The 11161-nt window shown below is 39.5% G+C and overlaps 1 long non-coding RNA gene across 4 annotated transcripts; it reads left to right on the forward strand.

The window, feature by feature from the left end:
- The first annotated feature begins 339 nt into the window (after positions 1 to 339).
- On the forward strand, positions 340 to 9526 carry LOC147758598 (uncharacterized). Of its 4 annotated transcripts, XR_015326572.1 has the most exons (5): positions 340 to 1268; positions 1783 to 1968; positions 3498 to 3561; positions 8600 to 8722; positions 9017 to 9526. It is a non-coding gene; the product is annotated as an uncharacterized LOC147758598 (long non-coding RNA). The 4 variants fall into 4 exon arrangements; XR_015326571.1 differs by having other exon boundaries at positions 1783 to 3561; XR_015326569.1 differs by lacking the exon at positions 340 to 1268 and adding an exon at positions 5376 to 5896 and having other exon boundaries at positions 1783 to 3934.
- The last annotated feature ends 1635 nt before the right edge of the window (positions 9527 to 11161 follow it).

Genomic DNA, 11161 nt, shown 5'->3' on the forward strand with positions numbered 1-11161 from the left:
CTCAAAATGATGTACCACGTTTGCCTTCGGTAGAATTAAACATGACTTATCATTTTCAAATTTTACTGCAACCCCAAATGCGTCAACTGTGCTAAGTACGTATTTGCAAAACAAATTTTTTGCTATAAACATTTTTGTGCTACTTTCAACGGCCCTTAAAAAGATCAATAAATTTTAATGTTCAAAATTACAAGATCGCTTTGCAATAATTTATAAACTTATGTTAATAAAGGAATTGTATATTAAAACATAAATAACTCTTATATATTTATCAGGGAGTCTATATAGAAAGTAGTGTAGCTCTTTGTTTAAGCATTTACTTGAGAGAAGGGGTTACACTAAGTATCTACCCTACATTATGCTCCCTAGTAGCTCATTGGGATATATTTGACTACTTATACCACGACGAACAGTGGAAATATAAATCTTCTTGCCATTAATCCCGTCACACGAAGCTTCAGTTTGAGATTTATCACGGGAAATAGAACTGAATCCTGCTCTTCTGTGTAACTATTTTATTATTATTGAATATGCTACTAAAATTTACAGTTTTCTTTAAAACCGATTTGTAGCGTTTCAGTGTGGACCATTTCCATCCATCTCCCAAGTGCCACACTGCAGTATCTTACAGTACTTCTAGAAGCCTTCGACATCTATCTTTGCATCAAAGCCGGAGCGAGAACCGAGGTCGAATAAGCCGTTCTAACTTTGTTTTGAATCCAAGTTATTGGTTTTTTCCAAGTCGAGAGTCGACGATCAACCCAAGGGTTTTTCCCTTGTGGATCTTTAGGATCTAATAATTGTCTGCCTATAACTTGAATGTGGAAGCCGTTATGATGCTGTTACTGTGGCACCCTTCCTCTCAAACTGATCAAAACGAACGTGTCTGATTGTCAATACGTCGCTGCATCGGTCAAAGTATACTCGTTTCTGCGTAATGTGCTCCATATTGTCAGATGTCACGTCTTATTATAGGCACGTGTCACGAAAGCTAATATTTTTACGAACGAAAATATGCACAGAACAAATCGATCGTGCGCGTCTGCCTGTCATAAGCAACGGCGCTGAAGTTCTTCCCTTTGATCACTTCTATCGTATAATGGATATCATTGGCAGAGATTATCGACTAATAATACGCTGTATTTAAAGCTTCAAATTACGTTTTGTTAGAGTCATAAACAAGATCTGCTGTATTTCCGAGATTACCTCATTTTACAAATGTTCTTTCCTCCTTCTGTACTGTTGGCTAAAGTACTACGCATAACTAGGTAGGTAACCTCACGCACCTAGTCTTCCTTATATAGAACAGTAAAGAACCTCTTTTTAGTTTTTTTTAGCCCACTGCTTAGTTTTTAACTCTAGGATAGCTTTTACCTCCAGGAACGACGATGATTATTGCCGACTATGGCCAGCCACAATCCATATTTATATATATATATATATATATGAGGTTGGTATCCATGTTATCAGGTCGTAAGATCGATTCGGTAGCTAATAAACTACGTAACCTATACCTTTGGTTATATGCAGCTATGATTGGGACTTAAGAGGATTTGCCTCTCAAGGCGACCTCTATTTTTTCATTGTTAGATTCATTGGAAACAGTATTCTGTGTGATCAGCTCATCGAGCTGAAGAACTGTATATTTGACATTACTTTTTCATTACAACTGCCTTGGGAAGTACGGCTGAAGTGACGATTGAGGACTAAAAAAGAGTCCATTGCGTCTGATTGCGCTCATCGAACCAACCGATTAACTTTGGAATTCGTTTTTGGTTTCAGATAAAATTGTACTCTTTTCGTGCAGCTGCACAAGTGGATGGTAATAAAGGTAGACCCTATATAATGAAGCTTTAACCCATCCAATACAAGGGTTCTTTTCATAGCGAGAAACCATCTGAGCTACCATTCAGAGTCCGCTAGAGGAGACCCTAAGGGCATGTAAACGATCACCAACCGCTGTTCTATGTGCGTTTCATTGCTTATGCGATTTGCAGCATATGTGAAAGTAATCTTTTGCAACATCATTATGACAAATTAGTGAAAGCCCCGATAAGCTTACGCATCGTTACCTTAGATGACGTAGAATAAAAAATGAATACCTTTAAATCTTTTTCTTTATTTCATCGGGAAACTGATAGGTTTTTCCACGTAAGCTTCATACCACAAATAGAATATTCAGTTTTCTCAAAATTTATATAATGCAGCATAGGACTTTAAATCCTGCATTAAATACTATACATATATGATATAATTGCCATATGATGATGTTGTATATACTCCATATATAGCTATAATGTATACCATATTGATATATAGCTTTTTATTATTATATGTCTAAATACGTCTGGACAGAACCCGAGACCATCTAGGACCGAATCCAAGAGTTTTGGGCAAAGACCGCTCATCATTACAAACGATAGAGAAGAACAAAACTTTTGACCCATACTCGGTTCTATGTGATATTTTTTAACAATTGTACACAAAATCTGAGCTACATCAATCCAGTTATGTAAGTAAGCGTCGTGGGTCTTAAAAAATTCACTATCTTTTTGCGTACGTAAATTGTGTTAATATTAAGTTTAGTATGTTAAACAGTCTTACATCGTTTTGGCTCTGCGGCATGTCTTTTTGTGCAAAAGCAAGTTGTAACGTTCTTTCCTACATGAGGAGTTTATAGGAGGCTAAAGTTTACCACTCTGCCCTACTGCTTTTATCGTGTTCAACGATATTCTTAACTTTGAATTTGAGACTATATTTGCTTTATTGAAATTTCCGCTTTTAATTTTTCACTCGCACCTTCCTGCCCCCTGTAACTAGGTTAGAACAATTTGTACTCGAATCCTCATTCGAGGGATGAGTATTCACGGATTTTATATCACCTAATATTTTATGCTAGATCATTACTCGTTGTAGCTTTCCAGCGATCGCAATTTTTAGAAGCAACTGCTTGTTGAAATAGGTATCCCTTTTCCTTCGGTAGTACATCACCGTCTTGCCCATCCATATGCATAGCATCCATATAAAAACGAAAACGGAAATCAATAAGTTAAAAAAAAAGTTTATGATAAATACGTTCAGCTTCTGTAAAACCAATTCCTGCCATTTTTAAGGAAATGCCTTTTATCTCTACTTTTTAAGACAACAAATAATAATATAAGAAAATCACGTTTGGTGTAGCCTTACGCACTAAGTGCCCAAGATTACCTTACCTAACCTTGACTATTTCCACCATTGCACGCGCATATGTTAGGTGCAAGGTCATCGAAACGATCTTAAGTTAATACCCTAAAGTCATACGTTTGATTTAATTGCCGGCAGAGCCGAATTCTGCCGGGACAAGTTGAGCAAGAAGTGTTGGAGCCAGAATGAATTATAACAGTATACGTTAAAAATACGTTCAGCCATTTTGTTGGTTTATTGGTTGATGCGTTAGTTTTAAAGTAGATCGTGATTCACATTCCTATAACAAATAAAATAGCATGCTTCCGTTACAGGCATCTGTGGTTTCTCTTGCATTGCTTTTCGAAAACTTCACAGCAATGGAAATCCATATACCTGGTAAGTACTCGTATGGGGTAGCCACACGATGCCGGCTCTCTTTCCCTTTACGCGTTCGATCCGTAGTCTGGCGCATGTTCAAATTGCAGGGTTCTGTCGTCCACGGGAACACGCTTCATTCGCTTAAAGTAAGTGACGCGGTTCGGAGCCGATGTTCTTTCGATGCTAGCCTGACAGCGGTGTCATTTCTAACGTTAGTGTAGCTAATCGTCGATAGATTCGCCGAAGTGCAAAGGTGAGCGTTCGTCGAAGACCGCTTCGAAGTACGCAAGGACAATCAGTGATACGAGAAACACACAGCTTATAAAGTGAACTCTTTCGGAAACGTATTGAGGCTTATAGTGTTGCTTCATTTAAGAAGAAACATGTTTCGGTAAGTAATGATTTTTTGAATTTGTTGGTCGAGATGAAAGGTGATTTCGCTCTACGTAAACTTTTATTAGCTTATTTATTAACAGATGCCACACTTTTCCCATTTGCTTGCCAGTAGAATGACTACCGAGAGGTGATCAACGAATCACTGACGAGAGAATTTTGACCGTAAGCATCATATCCTAACTAATACGGTGCAGAATATTTGATTACCATAATCACTGATGCCATGCCCATGTAGCTATTCTTGCACAAAAAGAACATACACGTGTTTCTTTTGAATTGGCGCATTTCACATATAATTGTTCGCTACACCAAATAAAAACAAGCCACTTCCAATGTAAAAAAGCGTCGAACGATGACATGTGCTTATCTTGAACAGCAGGGAGGCTACAATAGCATATTTCAAACACCCTTTAATAAACATCTCGTATAATATGAAGCAAGATACATATTCATAACAAACGGCTATTGCCATACGTGCAAAGAGCCTTCTTGCCTTGAATCGACGCCGTCTTTAGCGCAAATGAGGGGAGACTCAACGTCGCTTTGTTGCATCGCGCGCGTTTTCAACTTCGTTTTATTACCTTCTTACAGCCTCTGCTTGGATAAACGTTTTATAGATATCATCACCTCTTGAGCAGAATACATTCACAACTATCGGGTGCAACTATATAGACTTTGATTGAATGCTAACTGCAGTTATCGTAACACGTTCAGTTTCAGAACTTAGGATTATTGCACTAACTTGGTTTCACGTGCTAGCCTGTAGCGTTACTAACCTTATGCAGTACTTAATCCATTGCCCACAGGCCTGACGGAATGGCTGAGGGTTAGCCGCTATCGGAATGAAAACATGGAATATGTGTCGGTGTGGATTTTAGTTAATTCTGTTTTCTTTATAGTCGTTTATGATATGTAATAAGGCTACCCAGTGGCCCTTCACTCCGTGGCCTGAATCCTGCCCAACGTTGATCGCGGTCTCGATTTGTGATGCGACCTGTGAGTGCGAACCGCCTCTAGCTGATAACAGTGCCATACCATATCCATGCGTGGGCCAGTTCAGTCAGATATCAGCGCCGTTCCTATCGCTAGAAAATTCATATTTCCTCTCCCTAAAAGAATAGCGTAATTTGCAATCTTTTACCGAGATAGTTACACAGTGACTCGTCTGTTAAGTGAGTTCAATTTTCTACTTAAAAGATCTTCGTTGGATTCTATTTTCGTTTCAATATTTTCCTTTCGTTGCCCATTTCCAACGTCCGAAGTGCCGTTGAGAGCCAGGTAGGGCGTCTTTTTTTTCGTAATAAATTCACGCGAATTCTTTCTATTACTGTGTAAATCACCTTTGTCGGCCGGAAACGATATTTGTTCCTTGCGAAAGGGGGCGTCTTCCGCCGTCATCGTTACAACCACCAAACACTAACAACTGCAATCAACAGGACCAACGCATGTGACTGCCATAAAGAAGCATGCTGAAGTGTAAAGAGAGGACCCGCTTCATCAACCGACTGGCGCTGAAGACCAGCATTAACACCTCTCGGGCGAAGGAGCTGCGCTTTGCCTACAGCAATCGAGACAGCAATAGCTTCAACGACACGGCAGAGTCGCGAGTTTTAGCTATAATTTCAGCAACGAAGCCACATCGCTTGTATAAATGCCTGCCATGTGGTTCTATACCAATGTTATATGCGGCGATAGGCAAAATGATGTATAAATAAGCATTCGCCATCTGTACGTAAACTTACGCGTACGAACGTTTGAAAAACGAAGTATCCAAACGGTCATTACCCAAGTCAGCGTTTTCGCTGCTTTCGTCGGAGTTGCGCAGTGAAAGTCAATACAACTAGTACCGTACCATAGTTACCACAATAATTCAGATTGGACGATTGTTGGACGTCTACCTGTATGTACGATAACTCATCTCGTGCCAAATTTCCCCGGCGGACATGTTCCTGCTCAGGTACACATTGATAGATGGAATGACATTTTTAACTACATTAAAAAGGAGATATCCGACAACAATCACTTGTAGGGAATTATCTTCCTGCATAAGCGAGACCATCCAAAATAGAATGCTGCACGCTACCACAACCCCATTCCACCTTTTTTTTTACACCGGAAAAAGGTCAAAGCTATAATTTGGCTTAAACAGGATTTTTAGACTCTCAAAAATGTCTATGTAGGTGAACGTGTGTGTGTGTGTGTGTGTGTGCGCGGACATTTATAGATGATAACGATCATTAGATACTGGTTCTTGTATTTGATTAATGTAGCCCCATTTTGACTGCCACCTAATATATGTGCATATATTTACGTGATTTGTAATTAATAAGTAATCAAAAGCAACTTATGTTCGTAAAGGGAGCTAAATATAGAATATTTTATCAATGAAGATAAAATACAATTTTCGTCATTTTCACCATTAGTTATACTACTCGTTTTGTTGTTATCATCAATCAGTGTGCCTTCCGCATTTCGCGGTGCAGCTTCTCTATATTCGTAACAAAACATTGATGTGAACATGCATAGCTAGCGTAAATTTTGCCAGTATTTAAAGCTAGACGGAACTGCAATCGCGGACTGGCGCTCACTTCCTTCAGCAGGATGCCAGCTCCCGGTACAGTCCTGACTTATCATTAATCACTGTTCTATATCCGTATGTGTCGCCAGGCAAATTTGAAGAACTTATCGCCATTTATTAGCTTCATCTGTGCATATAATTAATTGACTGTAACAATTTGTTCAAAAATGAAAACTAAGATTCGTTTTTCTCACAAGTTGTCAGCCGTCAGCGCCTCTGGTATGGTTCTGTTCACAATATGTAGTAAAGGCCGGAAAATACTTGTCTCATCTGTGTGGAAAAATGGTCTTTGTACTTCTTAAATTGTGGTTCAAACGAGTACTTCGTTTCGGTTTTCTGAAATGTCTTTTTGAGACGCTGGTATAACTCTCAGCGATGTCAGCGTAATCCCCGTCACCCACACTATGGGTAAATAAGCAGTAGCAGGGAACGCATTGTATCAACGTTTCATACAGCCAACAATATCTGTAGATCTGGGACGACATTTCACGGCCGTAACTGAAACTGTGGAGTCAGACGATTTATTGGCGATTTTAATACGAATACGTGTACGAGATAAACGAATGAAATATCGAACGCAGCAGATTGTCGGTCGGTGTACAGCTACCAGGAGTCAGCGGCTTTTGAAATCTGTTGGCGCGGATTACACTTAACTTGGGTCATGACATTGGGTAAATACACTTGTCTGTCTCACAAAAATTTTTAGCCAATCTACAGTTCGTTCGCGTGCTTTACTACCTCATTACCAAGCTCGCACATTTGATGCTATGTTGGTTCTATTTTGGAAAAGTGTGCTCGTGCGATTCATTACTCCAAACGGAAGCCAACATAGATTCATAAAAAGAGCTATACTAGTCAACGTAAGCACGACATTGTGGTACGCTAATCACAGTAGTTTGACGAGCAGCAGGCGTAAACAAATGCTCTAAGGTCTTTCTCTCTCTCTCTCTGTGTATTTGAGTAACCTTTCTTTATTCTTAGCGATAGTATTACGCACTTCTGTTCGGCTCCGCTCTCACCTAGAATGACATGGCGGGTCAAAGTAAACTAGTCTACTTTCAAGTCATCTCTAAATATACGGCAGCCAGAAGGCTAGATGGGCCGTGACGGTTTACGTAGGGGCAACGCCCCGCGATGTTTCGGGCGACGGGTACTACCAATATACAGCAAAAGACATCGACACCAGATTGTTTTGTTTCATTCGTTTTGGACATCTGGTTTTGGGAACAGCATACGCTTATATCTCATTCCGCCTGAAGCTATCGCGCATTGTTCGCGCGATACAGGACACATTCATCAAAGAGAGCTTCAGGCCTCTCCGGTTTGTAATCACAAACAAGCTGGATTAGCTCAGCCTAAGAACTCACTCTCGCTGCGGCAATCGAGTTCGAGATAGGAAGGTTTCACCTAGGAGCACACGTTCGAATTCTCAGGACCAGCTTGTTTTGGGAAGCCCGTTTATATGAACAAACTCACTGAAGGTAACACTAGCATTCGTAACCCCGAAAAAAGAACAGCTTCGGTAGTCTAAATGGAAAAAGCTCGAATAGCTTTGAATTGCTTCGCCGATACCCATTTCCAAATCCGGTGCGTCTCTAGTTCGTAGAATCGCTTCCCAGTCGGACCTTGGCAAGCCCTCCAGCTCTCGGCTTTTAGTTATTGCTACTGTCAGCCCAACAGCCTCACCTCTATCCCTATAAGCGTTAACAACAAGCTGCAATGAACGCTCTAAAGCCATTCGCTCCACGTTCGTACAGCCATTTATGGAATTGCCCTATCTTAGAAATCCTATGGCTAAAGTAATTATTTATTATGTTTTTAAATGGGAATTTGAAACTAGCTAGAGTGAACAGCTTTCCATGTTGAACTGGTGCTTTCAGCACATCCAAACAGGCTTATTTTAATAAGTGCTTTACCTATATATTTACCGTATTATACTGACTGGATAGGTTGAAGGCTATTTACCTTAGTTGATATTAAGATAAATGTATATATATATAATAAAGTAAGTTGAAGCAACACAAGTAAACTGGTGATAACGAATAAAACTTCTTGTCTGACTTAATGTTGGCGTTATTACAGTGTTTGTCACCTGTTGTTGCCATGCGTTTTGGTCTTTGTTCTGTGGACAGAGGAAAGTTCTGCCCAACCCATATGGGATCGTGTCACACAATTGGTCTTCGAACCAAATCGACTCAATTATTGGTAAGATTTTCACATGTATTTGCGCCTTGTAATTCACGAAGGTACAAACAGAAGTTCTTATGCATTTAAACAATATATTGATTCATTCTGACGCACGAGCGACGATAGTTACGCATGAAGAAGTTATGCGGTGTTCATATATCTTTTTTCTACGAGTAAAGTAGATATAGGAACACATTCAATTAATTCAATTAACACATTATTTCCTTAGCATTTTCTCGGAAATAAATGATTATTTCTAAATCAGTGGTCTCTAGCTTAATTGTAGCTATAATGTTGTGTTTTTTTTTTTAGGTACAATGTGTACGAAAAGCTATTTCATTTAGGTCGGTATCACGTTCACAACCTACCCAAGGTAATGGCACTACCATTCCATGGAGCCCAAAAAGCGCTGGTGACCTTCTATAATCTTCAGCACTCGCAGCAGCTGTCATAATCAATGAAGTCTGTATATCTTTCTAATTTATTCAAATCGTAGTATTAGCATGATGGTTGAATTTCGGTGAAAAGTTCTGACCATATTTTGGATGTTGATGTCGATGTTGGATGGCAAAAATTTGGTGCCTGTCTTTCCGAGGCTACGATGCGGGCCACTGGCCGCTGATAGAGCGCTTACTATTTGTCATGATCGTATATTTATGCTCCTGTACATATCGGCGACTCCTTACATACAAACAGTTATAGTCGATACGGAGATTCACTGTGATATTCGTACAACAGCTTACAACATTGCAATGGATTGTCGTATACTGAAATTTTGCTGTACATGTAATAAAGCATACGTGTTTCGACATGCTTCAGTAAGCTCGTGTACTCACTACGCAAACCGGGCACGATGATAATTTGACTAGATCGATCTTGCGATTGGTCAAGTTGCTTAGAGCTTGTAGGAAATTCTAACTGAAAATATATATATTCACGCTGGCCAGTACCAGGTCAGAGATCCGCCAAATACTGATTAACGATTGGTCGTCGTAGCCCGAGTACAAACAAACAAACATATGAGATCTTTTTTGCATAGGGTATGAGTCAGCTAAACGCTGTTTTCACTGTTAAGAAACTTTGAACATAGCAGTAAAACAAAAAACATTTTGTAAAAAAAAATCCCTGTTTTCATAATCAGTAATATCAGCATATAACCAGTGATGATCGAAATTAATCATATGTTTGTTGAAGACGTTCTGTTACCTGCTAACTTCTAAACGCTTCTTCTAAAGCTTCTTCTAAACGAAAACCGCTAAAAACCGCTAATTATTAACGGTATGCATGAAGCCGATATCTTGAATCTAACTTACCGTTGGTTAATGTATCTTCTGTGGATTGATAATTTAAATATAGAAAGTACTTCTTCTGCATAATTTCTAGCAACCCTTAACGATATATTGATGAACCCTTGTTGATATACATGATCGACTAGGAAGTCATTGATCTTCAGTCCTGCAAATAACAGTTTGAAGATGTACTTGCGCTGTTCGTGTTTCTTCTATATTTGATTTAGTTTTTTTTTTTAAATCTTTTGGGATTCGAACGAAGAAGTATGTGTCCGAATGATACAGAGACCCTTCGCTAAAGGCTGTCAAAAAACATAATTTCCTGCTGGTATCTGTTACTAATTAATATTAGACATCCTGCAACAAAAACAAAGCTGCTGCGACTGGCTTAGTGCCATAGATAAAGCATTAGATGACCCCCTTAGATACTGGTCTAAGCTATGTCTGCCTAAAGATTATCATATTACTAAGGTTCGCTGCGAGCATCTCTACAACATATAGAGCCTCAGAAATAGTCGCCAATGAAAAATTGTATTGATTCCACGAAAAAGGGGTACGTACCGCGCTGGTCTAATCGGGCTCTTCTTATTCTTTAACGGATGCAATCCATCCGCCTCGACCACTCTGCTGCACACTGAGCAAGTAAAGGGTCTTTGTACAGCAGGTCTAGGATCTCTGTATAGGCTTTGGCATCGATATATACAGCCTAAAAGAGTGAGTTGAAAATTTATCCAAGACATCTATTTGCATTCTATCTACCAGCGCATGAGCCGCGACGACACGTTCCGGTCTCTTGAATTCGCCGCAAGGAAGGGGGCTCAGTTTTGCGTAAACCGAATATTTCGTTTCTAAAATCCAATGTACGCAAAAGTTAGCACTTGAACGTAATAGCTCTGATATCAATTGTGTTTAGCACCGTTCTGATAAAATATCAGACTGACGTTTCCTTCTTGACAACTTAATGAGAGACGACGCAGAGCCGGAGCTAGTACGTTGCATGTTTACTGTTCGATTTTTTGTCGGTATTTTTGCTCTCTCTTTTTAAGCTATTCTCTCTGTATGGACACTTCTTTGGAATCACTCCTTCGTAAGCGTAGCATTAAACATCTCGCTACACTGACCAGGTTAACACGGCGGGTTTTACTGGATTTACTTGTAGTCTCGAAAA

This window comes from Varroa destructor, unplaced genomic scaffold, assembly GCF_002443255.2.
Source record: "Varroa destructor unplaced genomic scaffold, Vdes_3.0 BEIS01000001.1, whole genome shotgun sequence".
Lineage (NCBI taxonomy): Eukaryota > Metazoa > Arthropoda > Arachnida > Mesostigmata > Varroidae > Varroa > Varroa destructor.